Source organism: Carcharodon carcharias, chromosome 21 (assembly GCF_017639515.1).
Source record: "Carcharodon carcharias isolate sCarCar2 chromosome 21, sCarCar2.pri, whole genome shotgun sequence".
Lineage (NCBI taxonomy): Eukaryota > Metazoa > Chordata > Chondrichthyes > Lamniformes > Lamnidae > Carcharodon > Carcharodon carcharias.
This window is the reverse complement of record NC_054487.1, coordinates 74414931-74435466: the sequence shown is the minus strand read 5'-3', so window position 1 is coordinate 74435466 and position 20536 is coordinate 74414931. Positions and strand designations below refer to the sequence as shown.

At 42.2% G+C, this 20536-nt stretch overlaps 1 protein-coding gene across 1 annotated transcript in view; it reads right to left on the bottom strand.

Annotated features, from left to right (window-relative positions):
* zgc:165507 (uncharacterized protein LOC561188 homolog) overlaps positions 1-20097 on the bottom strand; it is a 150746-nt gene extending 130649 nt beyond the window's left edge. The window contains exon 1 of the mRNA XM_041216303.1: positions 19996-20097. The gene's annotated coding sequence lies outside the window, so the exon portion shown is untranslated. The remainder of the gene's footprint in view (positions 1-19995) is intronic.
* Positions 20098-20536: the final 439 nt, after the last annotated feature.

Here is a 20536-nt window from a genome sequence, read left to right as displayed (position 1 = left end):
CTGAATAATGGGGAACATCAATTAAATTTAGAAGAAACAACTGCCCAATTAAAAACATGCACGGGTGAAGACATCCAAGTCAAAGGCATAAGTAAAGTACCTGTCCATTATGGAAACCAATCAGTAAAGCTATCCTTGATGCTAGTAGCAGGCAAGGGGTCAAGCCTCTGGGGCGAAACTGGCTAAAGGAGATTAAGTTAGAATGGGCTGAAATTTTCCAGTTAAGAGCAAGTGAGTTACCAGAGCAACTACAAAAGCACGCCACAGTCTTCAAGGACGAACTTGGGAAGATTCAGGGGCTGCAGGCAAAAATTCATGTGGATCCATAGGCAACCCTCCCAATTCATGAAGGTGAGACCAGTACCTTACGCACTGCGAGAAAAGGTCGACAATGAACTGGACAGACTAGAAAAACTGGGCATTATACAACCTGTGCAGTTCTCAGAATGGGCAGTGCCCATAATTCCCATTCCTAAACCTGACCAAAGCATCCACATTTGTGGAGACTACAAATTAACAGTTAATAAATAAGCTAGACAGACCCCCATATCAAAAATCGAAGGCCTTTATGCCAAGCTGGCAGTTGGAACCACCTACACAAAGCTTGATATGAGTCATGTTTATTAACAATCAGAGTTAGATATTGCCTCCTGGGAATTTGTCACAATTAAGACCCACAAAGGGTTGTTCCAATACGCTTGATTGTCTTTCAGCATCTCTTCAGCTTGAACTTCCACAATGGAAAGTTTACTGCAGGGATTGCCCCAGGTTGTAGTCTATTTAGATGATGTTTTGGTGAGAGAATTCATTGAAAAAGAGCATTTGGCAAACTTAGAAGGAGCCTTAAAACATTTCTTGCAGGCTGGAGTGCGTTTAAAAAAGGAATGATCAATTATTATGGGCGGTTCTTGTCCAATTTGTCTATAGAACTGGCACCCTTACATTATCTACTCAAAAAGAGCCAACGTTGGTCTTGGGAGGCACCCCAGGAAGAAGCTTTCATAATGATCAAGCAATTGTTGCACTCATCCAACCTATTAGTAAAAGTGCCTGTTCCAAGTGAGGGAGGTTATCTACATTCACACCGGGTAGCCTCCACCCGGTTGAGGAGAAAGTGAGAACCATAAGAGAGGCACCTGCGCCAAAGAACACCTCAGAACTCAAAGCATTCCTAGGAATGATCAATTATTATGGGCGGTTCTTGTCCAATTTGTCTATAGAACTGGCACCCTTACATTATCTACTCAAAAAGAGCCAACGTTGGTCTTGGGAGGCACCCCAGGAAGAAGCTTTCATAATGATCAAGCAATTGTTGCACTCATCCAACCTATTAGTATGTTATTACCAGAGAAAAGATTTGGCGTTGACCTATGACGCAACTCCCTTTGGAGTGGGAGCAGTGCTCTCCCATTGGATGGACAATGGCACAGAACGGTCTATAAGATGCGTATCAAGAATGCTCACCACAGCGGAAAAGGGTTACTGGTAGATAGAAAAAGATGACCTGTTAATCATCTTTGGGGTCAAGAGATTTCACTGGTTTGTACACGGCCACTATTTTACTATCATTTCAGGTCAAAAGCCATTGCTAGGATTATTCAGCGAGGACAAGGCTCTCCCATGCATAGCCTTGGCAAGAACACAACAATGGGCTTTATTCCTGGCAGCATACAAGTACACTTTCGTACATAGGCCTGGCCGTCAAATCGCAAACGCCGAAGCACTTAATCATTTGCCCTTTCAAGAAAATGACAAGGAAGTCCCAGTTCCATAGCAACTTGCTTCATTGCTAAATTTCTTAGGTTCCTTGCTGGTATGTGCTTGACAGATCAGATTCTGGAAAAGTAAGGACGCAGTCCCATCTCAAGTATGAGAACAAGTGCTTCATGGTTGGTCATAAGACCCTGTGTCTGACGAAATGGAACCGTACTTCAACAGACGACATGAAATAACCAGCCAGAATGGCATCATATTGTGGGGAGCACGAGTGATAGTACCTCCAAAGGGAAGAGAGCCATTGCCAACTGAACTACACAGTGCGCATCCAGAAATATCCCAAATGAAGACCATAGTTCGCAGCTACCTATGGTGGCCTGGGATGGATGGTGAAACAGAAAGTTTAGTAAAGAATTGTGTGCAATGTCAGCAACTGCAAAAGTTACCTTCAGCAGCTCCATTACACCCTTGGGAATGGCCAGGAAGACCATGAGTGCGGTTACACATTGACTATATTGGACATTTCATGGGAACAATGTTGATGCCCACTCAAAATGGATGGACAAATATGAGGTGAAGTCACCAGCATCTTCTGCTACAATTCAGAAGTTACTTTAAAGTTTTGCCATTAATGGACTACCAGAAGGAGTCATTTCTGATAATGGCACAGCATCTACGAGTGCTGAGTTTCAATGGTTTATCAGCCTCAATGGCATCACTCATGTAAAAACTTCACCGTACCATCCTTCCTCAAATGGACCGGCCGAAAGGGTGGTTCAAACATTCAAGGCAGGCATAAAGAAGCTAGCTGGAGATTCCTTAGCAACCAAACTGGCACGTTTTCTTTTCCATTATAGGGCCACCACTCACACAACAACAGGTGTCACACCTGCGGAGTTATTGATGAAATGCCGTCTCAGGATGAGATTGAGCTTAATTATGCCTAATTTATCAGGTGAAGGTGGAAGTCAGAAAACTAGACACGAATGGTATAGTCACAAGAGGAAATTTACCATGGAAGAAACAGTGTATGTAAAGAATTTTGGAGGAGGACCAAATTGCAGTGACTGGACCTCTATTTTACCACATGGAGATGAAAGGCCAAGTCATACGGAGACATGTGATCATCTAAGGAAGAGAGAAAGAATGCAGCAAGAAATTATTCCACCAATATTCATGACCGGGTCAATGTTTCCTGTTGAGAGGACTCAACCCTGTACAGATATATCTGATGTTCCTTCAAGAGTGGAGGATACAGATCTGCAGGTGCCCATGAAGCACCTGATGTTCAGACAATTCCAGAAAAGGAGGTTCCTGACAAGGCATCTGAAGTTGTAGGGCTAAGACGCTCTACACGCATAAGGCAACCCCCAGAAAGACTGAATTTGTAAATTACTTATCAGTGTAAATATTTTGCTATTTTGAGAAAATTGTAATTGTAATTATAAAATGTATTTCTGAGTAAAGGGGGAGGGACATAGTAATAATGGTTTTATCCAATGTGTAATATACCTTTAAGGAGAATGTTATAAAGGAAGATCACATGATCTTAGTATCCAACAATAGAGTAGCACGGGCTACCTCAGTAGTTGGTAGTGTAGAGATAGCATTTGAAGTGTAAGCATATGTTTAATTGCTGCTGAGTACCTTTGTAAATACTAAGAGTTTCTACCTAAGAAGTGTCTGTTGATCAACTCTATCAACAATATCAACTCGGTCACCATTCACAATAAGCGCGCAATGTGGATCCACACGATCCAACACTGTATGAAAAAGATTTGCTTCTTTCGCAAATCACTTTAAATCTGTGCCCTCTCTGTCTCGATCCTTTTACATGCAGGAACCGTTTCTACCTATCTACTCTATCCAGCCTCTTCGTGATTTTGAACACCTCTATCAAATTTCCTCAGCAAGGAGAGCAGTCCCATCCTCTCCAATCTATCTTAGTAGCTGAAGTTTCTCATCTCTGGAACCATTCTTGTAAACCTGCACTCTCTTCAGTATGTTCACATCCTTCCTATGGTGTGGTGCCCAGAACTGGACACAATACTCCAGCTGAGTTCTAACTAGTATCTTATATAAACTCAGCAAAGCATCCTTGCTCATGCATTCTATGCCCCTATTAATAAAGACCAGGACACGATATGCGCTATTAACTGCTCTCTCCACCTGTCCTGCTAACTTAAATGGTCTATGCACATATACATCCAGGTCCCTCTGTTCCTGCACACCCATACTTTATAGTCTCTCAATGCTCTTCCCAACAAAATGAAACATTTCGCACTTCTCTGCATTGAACTTCATTTGCCACCTATCTGCCCACTCCATCAACTTGCCTACGTCCTTTTTAAGTTCTACACTATCCTCTTCACAAATTACAATGCTTCCAACTTTTGTATCATCCACAAACTTTGGAATTGGCCCCTGCACACCAAGATCTAGATCATTAATATATATCAGGAAAAGCAAGGGTCCCAATGCTGACCCCTGGGGAACTGCACTACAAACCTCCCTTCAGCCCAAAAAATATCCATTGACAATTACTCTCTGTTTCCTATTACCCAGCCAATTTTGTATCCATGTTGCTACTGTCCCTTTCATTTCATGAGCTATAACTTTTCTCACGTCTGTTGTGTGGTACTGCATCGAATGTCTTTCGAAAGGCGTGCACCACACCAACAGCATTACCCTCATCAACCCTTTCTGTTACCTCTTCAAAAAACTCCAGCAAGTTAGTTAAATACGATTTCCCCTTTAGAAGTCCATGCTGGCTCTTCCATAATTTTCCATGTGACTACTAATAATTCTTTCTGGAAGCTTCACCACCACTGAAGTTAAACTGACTGGTCTGTAATTGCTGGGCTTATCCTTATAATCTTTTTGGAACAAGGGTGTAATGTTTGCAATTCTCCAGTTCTCTGGCACCTCCCCTGAGTCGAGGGAAGACTGAAAGGTTATGGCCGGTGCTCCTGCAATTTCCGCTCTCACTTCCTTCAATATCCTTGGATGCATCTTATCATGCCCCGGTGCCTTGTCAACTTTAAGTACCAACAGTTTGTCCAACACTTCCTCCTTATCAATTTTGAACCCTTCTAGTGGCAGAGTTTCCTCCTCTGTCACCATGGCCTGGGTAGCATCTGCTTCCTTGGTGAAGTATTCATTTAACACCTCCAGCATGCCCCCTGCCTCCATGTGTAAATCCTCTTTTTGGTCCCTAATCAGTACTACCCCTCCTTTTATCACCCTTTTACTATTTCTGTGCCTGTAAAAAACTTTGGGATTCTCCTTTATGTTGGCCCATCCGGCCTAAACAATTGGCCACTGTGATGTAAGGAATAAAATTGAGGGATAATTTCCATTTCAGCAATTTCTTGATCCTGGCCTCCATGCTACCAAATGACTTTCAATGCCATAAATGAGGCCACTGCAGCAGCCAGGTCAAGATCGTGACCTATACCACTGCAGGATTCACGTGTGTAATTGCCTGGGTTGGCCCTCCTGTGAGGGAGCTGTGAAGCTCATTGCCTGTATTTATAGTCGGGGTCATCCAACAGCCACTCCAAATGGACACCTAATCCTGTATTTTCAAAGCTTCCAGTCTCTGAGTGCTCAAAAGGCACCCAGAGTGCTGCAGGTGCTGTGACCTCAAGCCGAACATAGACACTTCAGCGGGTTAGGAGTAGAGATCCCTGGAAACAATTTCATCATACTTACACCCAGAATTTTCAGCCCACAGCCTTTTAAGAATCAGACCAAGATAGCTTCCCGATCTGCCATACATAGTTTTCCACCAATAAAGTATTGCGACAGACCCTTTAAGGAGTAACATTCTCAAAGGTGAAGCCATTATTGAGTCATAATGTTTTTTCACAAGTTAAAGAGCACCAGCATTTATTACTAATTAGATATGGATTATAATGTTTATAACTTTAGCCAGAACCTTAAGTGTATCTTCTACTAATTCTGGTGATGTTGACCAGCAACCAGTTAATTGCTAGTTCAAGTCCCACTCCAGAGACTTAAGCACTGAGGGAGTGCTGCACCTTTTGAGGTGCCTATTGGATGGGATGCCTCTCAGGTGAATGTATAAGATCCCACGGCACTATTTGAAGAACAGCAGTGAAGTTCTCCCTGATATCCAATATTCCCCCCTCGACCAACATCACTATTATAGGTTATCTGGTCATCATCATGTTGCTGTTTGTTGGATCTTCCTGTGTGCTTATTTTTTGCCACAATTGCTACATTGCAATGATGCCTACACTTTAAAAGGACTTTGTTAGCCGTAAGGTTCTTTGGCATGTCCTGAGGTCATATAAGGTTTGTATAAATGTAAATCTCTCTTCTTTTTCTTAACATGGTTTTGGTTCTGTTAACTGGAACCCTCTTAATAGATAAGGGAGTATATCAAAAGTGGGGCTAAAGGATGTTGATAGGATCCAAGTTCATATAATGTAAAAAATATCACTGCCCAATGTTAGAGGAAAGCGTTTCCCCATTTATTCCATGTGTAAATGTATTCATTCTGATACTGTGTCATCCAGACCCAGAAGGTTCTGACCTCAAGTTATATTCTGTGCTAGGTCAGTAGTGTTGGCATTAAAACTGGCCTCAGACGAAGGGAGGTTAGCCAGTGTCCCTGTTGGAATATATGCCAAAAGGATTTATCTTAACTCTGACACTCCCCATCCATTAACAAATAACTTGTCCACAATCTTTCTGTAAACTCACATATCAAAGCTTGCACCGTAATAAATATAAAAGGGTAAATTCACTGATTCTGCGCCACCAGTAAGCTAGATATATTTGAAGGGAGCACCTTTCAGAAACACTGATTGCATAACCTACACTCCATATGTAGTGTACCACTACAAGTGTGGGATCAGTACATTTACTCTATCAGCTGTTGGCCTTGGCTCAATAATAACACTCTTGTCTTCAAGGTCAAAGGTCACAGATTCAGGCCTAGAGATTTGAGCACACAATCCAGTTTAACACTTCAATGCTGTACTGAGGAGCAGTCTTTCTGGCAAAACCTTAAGCCAGCAATCTTGTCTACTCTGTAAGGTGCACATAAAAGGTCTGAGCGATTATTTAAAGGGGCTTGCACCTGTGTTCTGGCCAATATGCATCCTTCAAAATGCATAGGGAGATGGTGACAGAGAGGTAATATCACTGCACTAGTAACCCAAAGGTCCAACTAATGCACTGGGATATAGATTCTAATCACACCATAGGATTCAATTATATAAAGCTAGTCCATGACCATAACAATTATCAACTGTTGTAAAAATTCATCTGGTTCACTAATGTACTTTAAGGGAAGAAATTTTGCCGACCGTGCCTTGTCTGGTCAACATGTAACTCCTGACTCACAGTAATGTGGTTCACTTTGAAATGGCCTTACAAGCCATTCAGTAAAAAGGCAATTAGGGATGGGCAACAAAAGCATAACAGAAAAACATGACCAGATCATCAGGTCATTTATTTCACTGCTTTTAATGGTGTCTTGCCGTGTGAAAACTAATCATTGCATTTTCCTACATTACAGTAGTGACTACACTGCAAAGGTACTTCATTGGCTGTGAAGTCCTTTGGGACATCCTGAACTTGCTAATATAAATTCAACTTTTTGCTTTATAGAATTCTATACAGTATTTACAGGATGAAAAATGTAGCCAGTGCTTTGGAGACTATACCAAGGTTTTACAATTGTGTGACGGCCAATAACCATTCCAGCACCCGTTCCTCAGCGTTTCTGTGTAAAACAACATAGAACCATGTTGACTAAAGCAAAATACTGCAGATATTGGAAACCTAAAATAGAAACAGAAAATGCTGGAAAGAGTCAGCAGATCTGGCAGCATCTGTGGAGAGAAAAACAGAGTTAACGTTTCAGGTCAGTGACGTTTCATCAGAACTGGATAAAGTTAGAAATGTAGTAGGTTTTGTGCACATGAACGGAGGGAGGGTGGGAAAAGAAACAACAAAAGGGAAGGTATGTGATAGGGTCGAGGGCAAGCAAGATGAAACCTTTTGTTATTTAATGACGAAAGGTCAAATGGAGTGATGATGGGACAGGTAAAGATACAAAAGACAAGTATAGAGGAGGTGTGAATGGCAGGATCCTGAATAGCTGATGTACAAAAGCAAAAGAGAGGGAAACTAACTGAAGAAGAGAAGAAACCAAACCATCACAGACAAACAAAAACATGGAGGCTGTGGTTATGATATAAAAATGATTGAGTTCAGCTTTGAAACTGGAAGGCTGTAAAGTTCCCAGTCAAAAGATTAGATGCTGTTCCTCAAGCTTAGGTTGAGCTTTACTGGAACACTGTAGCATACCAAGGACAGAAAGGTGGATTTGAATTGACTACCGGAAGCTTGGGATCATGCTTGCAACCTGAATGGGATGTTCTGCAAAAAAACATGGAGTAGATCACATTGTGAGCTGTGAATACAATATACTAAATTGAAAGAAGTACAGGTAAATTGAGGTGTACCTGGAAGGAGTATTTGGAACCTAGGACATTTAGAAGGCATTTGATAAAAGGGCAGATATTGCATCTCCTGCGCTTCCATGGAAAGGTGATGTAGGGAAGAGAGGGATGTCTGAGGAGTGGAGCAGCGAACAGTCCCTGAATGCTGAGATAGGAGAGCAGTGGAAGATGTGCTTGGTGATGTTGTCATGTTGGAGGTGACAGAAATGGTGGAAGGTGCTCCATTGGTGGGTAGAGAGTGAGGGCAAAGGAAACACTATCACAATGCTGGGAGGGAGAGGAAGAGATGAGAACAGAAGCGCGTGAAGTAGAACAGGCACAGGGCCCTGTCAATCATGTGGGGGAGTCCTTGACTGAGGAAAAAGGAAGATGTATTGGATGCGCTAGTATGGAAGGTTGCATCATCAGAGCAGATGTGATGGAGATGGAGAATCTGAAAGAATGGAATGGAATCCCTACAGGAATTAGGGTGTGAGAAACTGTAATCAATGTACCTGTGGAGGTCAAAGACTTATATTGAAAATTGGTATAGTATAAACGATTAACAGATGGGATATGCTAATGCATGGCATAGATGATGATGTAGCACTGACATCAGTCAGTGATGCATTAGATTTGAAAGAGAGAGAGAGAAAGAGAGAGAGAGCAACCTGCCTGCTCTGTAACCTGTTTAGATGGAGTACTATTAAACAAGTGTTAAGCAGATACCACAGTATGACTATAGTCTGCCTTGTAAGTAAGTACTACGTCTAGAGCCTATTGACAGAAGGACCATCTCAGAAGAATTGGTGAATACCCTATACCCATAATTGGAGACAGAGAAGTCCAGAAAGGAAAGGGAAGAGTCAGAGATATACCACAGGGAGGCTAGAAAACAGTGGAAATTGGGAACAAAGTCAATAAAATCTTCCAGTTCAGGGTGGGAGCAGGAAGCAGCATGAATGTACCTAAAAAAAAAAGTGAGAAAGGGGGCCTGAGTAGGACTGGAACAAAGAATGGTCCACATATCCCTCAAAAAGGCAGGCATAGCTGCGCCCCATGCGGGTATCCTTGGCAACACCTTTCATTTGGAGGAAGTGAGTAGAGTTAAAGAAGAATTGTTCAATGTGAGACCAAGTTCAGCCAGGTGGGAGAGAATGGTGATTGCTTGGGCCTTTGATCAAGGAAGCAGCGAGAGACTCCCAATAAAAACAAAAAACTGCGGATGCTGGAAATCCAAAACAAAATTAAAAATACCTGGAAAAACTCAGCAGGTCTGACAGCATCTGCGGAGTGGAACACAGTTAACGTTTCAAGTCCGTATGACTCTTCAGCAGAACTAAGTAAAAATAGAAAAGAGGTGAAATGTAAGCTGGTTTAAGGGGGGGGGGGCGGCGGTGGGACAGGTAGAGCTGGGTAGAGGGCCAGTGATAGGTGGAGATAACCAAAAGATGTCACAGACAAAAGGACAAAGAGGTGTTGAAGGTGGTGATATTATCTAAGGAATGTGCTAATTAAGGGTAGAAAGTAGGACAAGCAAGGTACAGATAGCCCTAGTAGGGTTGGGGTGAAGGGAAGGGATCGAAATAGGCTAAAAGGTAGAGATAAAACAATGGATGGAAATACATTTAAAAATGGAAACAGTTGGGAAAAGAAAAATCTATATAAGTTATTGGGAAAAAGGGGGGATTGGAAAGAGGGTGGGGATGGAGGAGAGAGTTCATGATATAAAATTGTTGAACTCAATATTCAGTTCAGAAGGCTGTAAAGTGCCTAGTCGGAAGATGAGGTGCTGTTCCTCCAATTGGCATTGAGCTTCACTGGAACAATGCAGCAGGCCAAGGACAGACATGTGAGTATGAGAGCAGGATGGAGTTTTGAAATGGCAAGGGAGAACCCCGATACCATCTTAGTGCAGGATAGAAGTGTAGAGAGATTGAACACCAATGATGAAAAGGAAATGGTTAGGGCCAGGAAACTATTAAAGTGACAGAGGGGATCAGAAGAGTCATGGATCTAGGTAGGACAAGGAGAGAGAAAAAATAGAGTCGAGGCAGGAAGAAATCAGTTCAGTGGTACAGGAACAGGCTGAAATGCCTAATCTACCAACTGTGTTTGTTTAGTATCAGCCTAGTTGTAACATTCCTATTCTACTTATTTGCAAACAATGTTTCTGTTTAATCAAGCGCACAGCAGTTGATAAAAGCCTTTAAAAACACAATTGAATCACTTACTGTTTTGCAATGTAAAATATTTTAGACATTTATAATTCAATTTAGTCCCACTTAACACAAATCACTTGTGCTGTATGTTTACAAAGCACATCACCTGTAAAACATATCTATGCTGCAATTAGAATCTTTACTATGAATATGCTTAGCCAGTCAAACGATGCTGTTTGGCAGTCTATATCAACCTTGCTGAACTGATTTTGAATCGTCTACCATGGGTATAACAAAGCAGCTTGCATTTCTATTGTGCTTTTAACATAATAAAATGTTTCAAGATGTTTCACAGGAGAGTTATAAAGCAAAATTTGACACCAAGCTACATGGAGTGATAGTAAAGCAAATTGATCAGAGGAGGATAGAGAGGTGGAGAGGTTAAGAGAAGGGAGAAAAAACTTTGGGCTTTGGCAACTGAAAAAACAATTAAAATCATGGATGTTGAAGAGGCTAGAATTGGAGGAACACACCTTTGAGGGTTTTCAAGCTGGATGACATTATGAAGATAGGGAGGGGTGTGACTGTGGATGCATTTCAAAACAAGGCTGAAAATTTTAAGATCCATGTGTTGAAAAACACGGAGCCAAATTAGGTCAGTGAGCATAAGGGTGATGGGTGAAGGGGACTTGATGTGAGTTAGGACATGGGCAGCAGAATTTTGGATGACCTCAAATTTACAGAGGGCAAAACATGGGAGGCTAACCAGGAACGTGTTGAAATAGTCCAGTCTCGAGCTAACAAAGACATGAATGAAAGTTTCAGCAGGTCAGCAACTCAGGAGTGGGGTGGTGTTATCAAGGTGGAAATAGGCAGTCTTATTGAAGGCGTGAATATGTGGTTGGTAGCTCATCTCGAGATCGTGAACAGTCCAGTTCAGCCTCAGACAGTTGCATGGAGAAGAATGGTGTCCGTGCTAGGAACAGAGTTTGTAGTCAGGACTGAAGACAGCTCTTCTTAATTATTAATTGGAGAAAATTTCTGCTTGTCCAGTACTGGATGTCACACAAGCCATCTGATGATTTAGAGACAGTGAAAGAGTCAAAAGAGGTGGTGGTGAGGTAGAACTGGGTGTCATCAGCATACATCTGGAAACTTGACACTGCTTTCAGAGGATGTCACCAAGGGGCAGCATGTAGATGCGAAATAGGAAGAGGCCGAGGATAGATCTTTGGGGTCAAAAGCAATGGGTGTGGGAGTGAGGAGCGATACCATTGCAGGTGATTCTCTTAATTATGTTTAGGTAGGTAAGAATGGAACCGAGTGAATGCAGCCCCCTTCCAGATGGATATGGAGAGGCAGTGGAAAAAGATAGTGTGGTCAACCAAGACACGGGCTGCTGACGGAGATGAGGAGAAATTTTTTCTCTCAGGGCTGCGCGACTTTGGAATTCTCTATCTCAGAACGTGGAGGAGGCGGGGTCACTGAATATTTTTAAGGCAGAGTTAGCTAGATTCTTGTTAGGCTAGGGAATCAAAGGTTATCGGGGTTTGAAGGGAATGTGGAAATCAAAACACAAGATGATCAGCCATGATCTTATTGAATGGTGGAGCAGGTTCGAGGGTCTGAATTGTCTACTTCTGTTCCTATTTCTTATGTTCTTATGACAGATCAAGAAGGGTGAAGAGGGTTGGTTTACCTTTGTCATAGCCACATAAGATGTCATTTGTGACTTTGATAAGAGACAGTTTGCTACAGTGGCAGGGAGGAAATCTGATGCAGGAATTCAAACATGGAGTTCAGGGAAAGATAAACTTGTCTGGGGTGGTGACAACATGTTCAGTATCACAAGGATGGTGGGGTCAAAGGTTCATTTTTTTGAGAAGAGCTGAAATGGTGGTAGACTTGAAGGAGCGGAAGACAGTACCTGAAGAGAGAAAATCATCAAAAGATCATATAGGAGCCAGGAAGGGAAGTTAGGTGGTCAGCAGTTTATTGGGAATACGATGGAGGGGGCAGGACGAGGGTCTCGTGGACAAGATGAGCTCAGAGAGGGCTTGAGGGGAGATAGGAGAGACACTAGAGAAAGATGCAAGTTCAGGACTAAGACAAAAGATGCTTCAGAAAAAGTTTGGGCCGGTGTGTTAGGGGAAGGGGGAGACGTGGTAGAGGCAGCTGCTCAGGTAGTTTCAATCTTATTAACCAAGTCCACGAGATCCTCCCACTTATTGATGGAGGTGAGAGTAGACGAGACAGGGGAGAGGGATTTAAGAAGATGGTTTGCAGTGGAGGAAGTATGCCAGGGTTTATCATTCCTTCCCATACATTCCTGGAATAGTGAGCAGTTTTGGCAGACAAGGACCGGCCTAATAGTGCTTTATGAGATCCAACGATTTCTGGTGGCAAATGGTAAACTATAGCGCATTCCTTAACCAAAGGGACTCTTGATTAGATTGTGACATCAGCTAACTTAAACTTGATTTCTGACTAATGATCAATGAATCAAAAATGTAGAATGCAACACTTAAATAATAGGGAAATATTAATCTGCATCACTTTCACCAAGGGAAGACATTGAGAGATATAGTGAAAGGATCGGCAGGTGGCTCAATCTAGGAATAAAGAACGCCACTCATATTTTGGCATTTTCTTATTCATAAATATCTTTACAGTCTTACATCTGATTTAAGCAACACAACAAACCACAAACTTGTATAACATGGTAGAAATTAATGAATGCATACAGGAATCCATGGACACAATATTCAAGGAACAGAAGTGGATCCTGAGGAGAAGACTTCCATTTTGTTTGCTATTAAGTCTTATTGGAGTGCAGAGCCTTTCTTTAGTAACTTCACAGCAGGTGTGTGAACAATTGAACATGATGTTCTGCACTAAAGGAACCTGACAGAGCGTGATTTAATGACTTCAGGAGAAGCGTCTGGGAGCATCGTAGATTTAATCACTAGACTGAGTGTAGTGTGAATCTCCCAATGAAGATTCACACCTCAAGACTCAGTAACACCTGGAAGGAATGAAGCGGAAATCTGATCGATAGCTGAACTTTTTTGACAGCAATGCAAATGCTGTTAAAGAATATTAAAAGAAACAGTAAAGTACATATGAACCTACAAATAAGGAGTAGGAGTAGGCCACTTGATCCCTCGAGCTTGCCCTGCTATTCAATAAGATCATGGCTGATCTGATTTTAACCTCTACTTCATATTCCTGCCTAATCCTGTTAGTGTTTCAACCTCTTGCTTATCTGGAATCTACCTACCTCTGCCTTAAAGATATTCAAGGACTCTGCCTCAACTACCTTTTGAGTAAGAGAATTCCAAAGCTTCACAACCCTCAGAGAAAAAAAAATTCCTCACCTCTGTCCTAAATGGGTGACACCTTATTTTGAAACAGTGACAAAGAGAGATAAATAAGTACAATCTATGCGTTCATCTGTTTTGTTTCGAATGCTACGTGCATTCAGATACAGAGCCTTATGTTTTGTCCTTTTATTATTTTTTTAATCCTCAAGCCTTATCTGTTGGTTTACTCTCAGACTTGTACTCTCTTTCCCTTCCTGTCATGATCTGTTCATCATTTCCCATATTAATAACTTCCTCTCTTACCTTGTCTCTTCTCTTTGATATACCACATCTTCCCACTTTTTATCCCTTCCCCCCACTATTTAGTTTAAAACCCTTTCTATTTCCCTAGTTATGTGATTTGCAAGAACACACGTTCCAGCATGGTTCAGGTGTATACTGTCCAAAGGGTACAGCCCCCACTTTCCCCAATACTAGCACAAGTGCCAGAACCCATTTCTCCCACACCAGCTTTTGAGCCATGCATTAATCTCTCTAATCTTATTTGCCCTATGCCAATTTGCACATGTCAACATTAGTATATATTAACATTCTTGCTGCTGATTGCCATCCATTCTGTACAATTGACCAATGTATTTCTTGAGTAACAGTAGCCAGCTGTCACTGATAAGAAGGCCACTGTCTTATTTTCAGTGTCTTGATTTTCTTCTGCCACCAACGTTGATGTCACAAACACTGGCACCGGGCAGGCAACAAAGCCATCTGGACTCTCGATCTTTGCAGAGAACAGTGTCAATCCCCCTCAATATACTGTCCCCTACTTTGACTAACTTCCTGTTTTCCCCTCCCCTTGAATGGCTTCCTGTAGCATGATGCCATGGCCAGCCTGCTCATCCACCTTGCAGACCTCACTTTTGTCCACACAGGTTGCACCTCAAGCAATGTTTGACAATTGAAAGTCTGAGGCTCCTCCCCTACTATCTGCTCAGTCCCTTTACCTGCTTCACTCAGTCACATCCTACTGTCCCTCACTGCTGACCAAAACAGATGACCCTATTCTAAGTGGTGTGACCGTTTTCTTGAAAAAGTGTCCAGGTATTTCTCCCCCTCCCTTACGTTGCACAGTGTCTGCAGTTTGGCTTCCAGCTCACAGCAGCCAAAATGGTGTGTTCCTCAGCTCCCAACTGTCTCCTGCAGGTCTGCTCCTACTCTTAGGAAGGTAGGCCACATTCAAATCCCTGGGCTTTATTCATAGGTGTTCCTCAGCTCCTGACTGCCTCTCGTTGGTCTGTTCGGACTCCTTGGAAGGTGGGCTGTACTCGAATCCCCGGGCTTTATTTATAGGCTCTCCTCAGCTCCCAACTGCCTCCTAAAGGTCCAGTCCAACTCCCTGGAAGGTAGGTCGCACTCCAAACCCCGGGCTTTATTTATAGGTGCTCCTCAGCTCCGCAGGTCTCCTCTGACTTCCAGGAAATATTCCACAGACGCATAAGTAACAAAAGAAAAATCAGGATAGGGCTGGAACCACTGAGGGGGACACAACAAACTCATAGGTAATGACAGCAAAATGGCAGAAATATTAAGTAATTATTTTACCTCAGGATTTACAAGGGAAATGGACATGGTGGACATTACATTAGAACAAGCCATCAAAAAAGATAAAAATAAATTTTAAGTAGAAAGGAGGGAGATAATTGATAAATTAATCAAACTTAAAGAGGATAAAACCCCTGGTTCAGATTGATTGCATCCATATACATTGAAAGATGCATGTACTTACATATATAAAAAGAGAACTGGTGGGCAGATAATGTGGTCAGTGAGATATAGATCAATTACTTCAACGTTGGTGGTAGGAGGAAATCGAGACACTAAAAATAAGACAGCAGCCTTCTCATCAGTGACAGCTGGCTACTGTTACTCAAGAAACACATTGCCACCCATTCTATACAGTTGACCAATCAGCAGCAAGAATGTTAACATGTACTAACCTATTACAAACATAAGAGCCTAGCCAATCAGCAGTAAGATCCTGCCCATTTCCTCAGCCTCCACTATACGTAACTACCTCTTTCACCTGTTCCAGCCATTTCTTAAGATGACAGGCAGAGTATGCTGCCTGGAATGTTGAGGCCTACAGTTCTTCTAGGGGACTCTTTCAAGGCAACAACTGCTCTTTCCAGAGCTCATGTTATCATATAACTGTAAAACCATCTTACTCTTACAATGAAAATTTTCAAACAAATTATAGTAATCACTCTCAGCTCCAAATTCAACCTTATTGAATACTTTGAAGAAGTGACAAAGAGGTGTATAGAGTAAACAATATAATTGGCTTTCCAAAAAGCCTTTGATAAGGTACTGCATAGTAGGTTAATGATTAAGGCCTGAACACGTGGAGTCAGGAGGCAAGTAAGAGAATGGATAGCAAGCTGGCTCCAAAACATAAAGCAATGATTAGAGATAAAAAGGGAGTTACTACGTTTGACAATTGGTGGGGAGTGATGCTCCACAAGGATCAGAGCTAGGGCCCACTGTTCACCATTTACATAAATGATTTGGACTCAGGAATTGGAAGTACAGTTTCAAAATTTGCAGACAATATCAAAATACAGAGGACAACTGTGACCAAAATAGGAGAAGACATTAAAAATATTATGGAATGGACGTGTAATTGGCAAATGAACTTCATTATAAATAAACGTGAGGTTATACATTTTGATGGGAATAATAAAGAGACCATACCTATCGGGGGAGATTGAAGCAGGGGTTCTTTCCTCCAGAAAAGAGGGTATTGAGGGGTGGCCAGAAAGAGTCCTTTAAGGTTATGAAAGGGTCTGATTGATTTGTCTTGGAGAAAATGGTTGCACTTGCAAGCGAGGCAAGAACCAGTGGGTATAAATAAAAGATGGTCAATAATTGATACAACCAGGAATTCAAGAGAAACTACTTTACACAGAGAGTGCTTAGAATGAGGATCTCTCTGCCACAGTGAGTAGTTGAGACAATTGGCATAGAAGCATTCAAGGGGAACCTCAATATGCAGGAAGGAAAAAGCAATAGAAGGATATATTGATGGGGTTAGGTGAAATGAGGTGGGAGGAGGCTTGTCTGGAGCACAAACATTGGCAAGAACCATTGGACCGAATAGGTTGTTTCCATGCAGTAAGTACTTTGTAAACTTTATAACTGTGAAGATATTGTATATGTCTGTTTTCTAATCTAGTCTCTAGAAGCAACATTTTTTTTTAATATTCATTTACGGGATGTGGGCAGCACTAACTAGGCCAGAATTTACTGCCCATCCCTAACTGCCCTTGAAGGTGGTAGTGAGCTGCCTTCTTGAACCGCTGCAATCCCTGTGGTGTAGGTATATCCACAGCGCTGTTAGGGAGGGAGTTCCAGGATTTTGACCCAGTGACAGTGAAGGAATGGCGACTTATTTCCAAGTCAGGGTGGTGAGTGACTTGGAGGGGTGCTTCCAGGTGGTGGTGTTCCTAAGTGTCTGCTGCCCTTGTCCTTCTAGATGGTAGTGGTCAGTGGCTATATAAACATGGCCTTCCATTATATGGATTTCAAGTTTTCATTTTCTGCTTCCACAAATTAGCCTTGGGCCTCCACAGACAGAAACTGTACTGATGTATAATGAGGAACTCTTTCCATGACCAGTGCCTTGGCAACCAAGGCAACCCCCACAAAAAAACCCACATGATTCAAACCGTAGAGGGGATAATTATGATGTACATAATCTGCTCCTCAACTCAAACTTTCCCCTGTGCTTAAACATGCATGATGCCCATTGGGAAAACGTACTGTTCCACAACAGCTAGTAACAATACTTTAGGTCCACCAACATATTGATTTTAATATTCTCATCCTCCTACTCCAATCTGTCCACCCCTGTCTATCTCAGTAACCTCATCCAGCCCTACTTTGCATTCTTCCAACTCTGATCACTTTTTTCATCCCTCATGTCCTCTAACCCACTACTGATGGCCCTGACTTCAGCTGATTAATATCTACTTAACCAATATGGATCCTTCAACCAACTTTACTGTAACATATTATTTGGTCATTATCATATTGCTATTTGTGGGATGTTGCTGTGCATAAATTTGCTGCCTTGTCTCCTACATTGCAACAGGAACTAACGCTTCAAAACACAGGCTAAAAAGAGCTTTGGGATTTTCGGTGATTGTGAAAGTTGCTATATAAATGCAAGTCCTTACTTTATTACTTACAAATAGGGCTTTGTATTTATTCTTTCAAGGGATGTGGGCATCACTAGCAAGGCCAGCATTTGCAGCCCATCCCTCATTGGCTTGAACCAAATGGCTTGCTCGGCCATTTCAGAGGGCAGTTGAGAGTCATAAACATTGCTGTGGATCTGGAGTCACATGTAGGCCAGACCAGGTAATGACTGCAGATTTCCTTCCTTAAGGGACACTAGTGAACCAAACTGGGGCTTTTTTTGAAACAGCAACCAATGATCACCATTCATGAGATTAGCTTTCAATTTCAGATTATTCCCCAATTTCCAAACGCCGTGGTGGGTTTTTAACCCATGTCCTCATACTGCTAGCCCAGGCCTCTGGATTACTAGTCCAGTGACATTATCAAAATGCCACGATTTCCCCTGAATCCCCTGAAAATTGTATGTATTGTTCTCTGATAATGTTCTAAACAGCTGTATTTTTGTCAGTTATGTATTTGTTGACAGCAAACATTCCTAAATTAAATTAACAACTAGTGGGCTCACCCTGCCCACAGAACAGTGCATTCTACTAAACACCACCCAAATCACAGTTGCACTTAGTGGGGATCAGAGCATGTAGCTTTCCAACCTACCTGATTTAAAGCATCATTATAGGATTTAAGAAAAAAAACACAGACACAACCCTTTTATTTAATGATCTGAAAAATTTTACTCTGGATAAGTGCAAATCAAAGAAACACAGAAAAATCAAACACCAGCCATCAAGCAAACTTTTTTGCTCGCTACTGTTAATAGGCACAATTTGCTCAAATATTTTGCATGGAGCAGAATTATGTTTGGGAAGAGAAAGTTTTTAAGTAAAATAAACTTTATATCAAAATAGCTGAGCTACAAACTCTTTCAATCATTCGTGCAAAAATAGTGTTCCAGGGAAATGGTGTTCCAGCGTCTAAAAATACCATGCGTCAAAACTGTTAAACTGAAGTAGCTTAAACAGGCAAACAGCAGTTCCGTTTTGTATTGCAATTTGCAAGCAAAGAAAGAGGAAAAAAGGACAAAAAAATTATCATAGATAAAGCAACTGGTCAGAGGGAGAACGCAAGGCATAGAATTAACAATCAAAAGTGGGATTAAAAATGACACTAGGGGACAGCTCATTTATAATAAAACACCACACGCAAGTTATCCTTACTGGTGGAGATGCGTTTTTTTTTACACTGCCGACTGCTCTGTCTATATTCCACAAAATAGTTTGAAGCATAATTTGTAAAGCTCCGCTAACATCTCCCTCCCCCATGAGAAAACAGCAAAGCATCTGAACAGGTTTGTGTCTGTGAGCTGAGGGGATGGAACACCAGACGAGGGGGGAATAGAGCCACATGATCTCATCCAGGAGCAACGAACCAGATCTTTGGGCTCCGGCCCTTCCCACTCTGACGCTATAGCTGGGAGAAGTCAGCCAGCAATAATACACACTTGTATACAGTAAGGCTCCACCCCGTCCATTCATTCCCAAACACACCCACACACACACATATATACACCGGCTGGCAATAAAAATGTAGCATGTTCAAATATATCACATGACAAGGAAGGGGGTGAGGGCTTGTCCTTTTCATGCATAATATAAAACCTGAACTCTCTCACAACCGACCCAATGAAATAAACATTGTGCACATCACACACACTTAAGAATTAAACCGGAGCAGGATGGATAGTTTCAAGTCAAGGTCCCTTTGTCTGAACATAGGCCGAACCATTGGTGCTATGTCACTGACGACTGGGGGTAATGCTGTCCCATCGGCAAGTAGCGTCAGGCAATTCTCCCGGGATAAAATATATTTACTAAAGCTCACAGAGAGGACCGCCTCCCGCCAAACGCCAGCACCACGGGTCTCACTGCATTGACGCTGTCCCTTTGACCTTCAGTGATATTACAAGGAGGGTGATGAAATTTACATCCTCCAGACGGTGACCCGAAAGAGCAGAATCCAGGCAGGCAGAATTTTGCAGCGTTATCACCTCCTCTCTCTCTCTCTCTCCCTCCCCATCCCTGTATCAGGTGCTACCCGAGCCTGCTCCGTATTCCCAGCCCTTACCTGTGCCCCGTAAAGATGATGACGGGTGATGTGTGCCGCCGTGTCCCTTTTCCCTCTATCCTGATTGATTTGATCAGTGCTTCGAGAAACTATGACGCTGGGATGATGGCTGCCTCGGCAACCCGGCACTTTTTTTCCCCTCAATTGTGTCTCCCTCCCCCCCACCCCACCCCACCCCTTATCATCCCCCAACTCCTCCCTTTTCTGGGATCTGCCCTCCAATGCTTTGAGTATAAGAGTGCCTTAGATCCAGCAGAGCACGCAAATATCGCCCAGCCTTTCCAAACAAAGCAGTTCTGTGCAAAAAAAAAACCCATCAATGAGAAACATTCATTTATTCCAAAAAAGATTCATTTGTATGTGTGTGTATATATATAAATATATGCTCAAACATATTAGAGGTTGCTGATGCTTAGAGCCTTATTTCCTCAAGACATCTATTCACATTCAAGTAATTACTCTCCGAGTTATGTAGATCAACAGAGCAAGAGTTTTTAAAATGTGTGCTTTTCTGGGACGTGGGCTGGTCACTGTTGAGGCC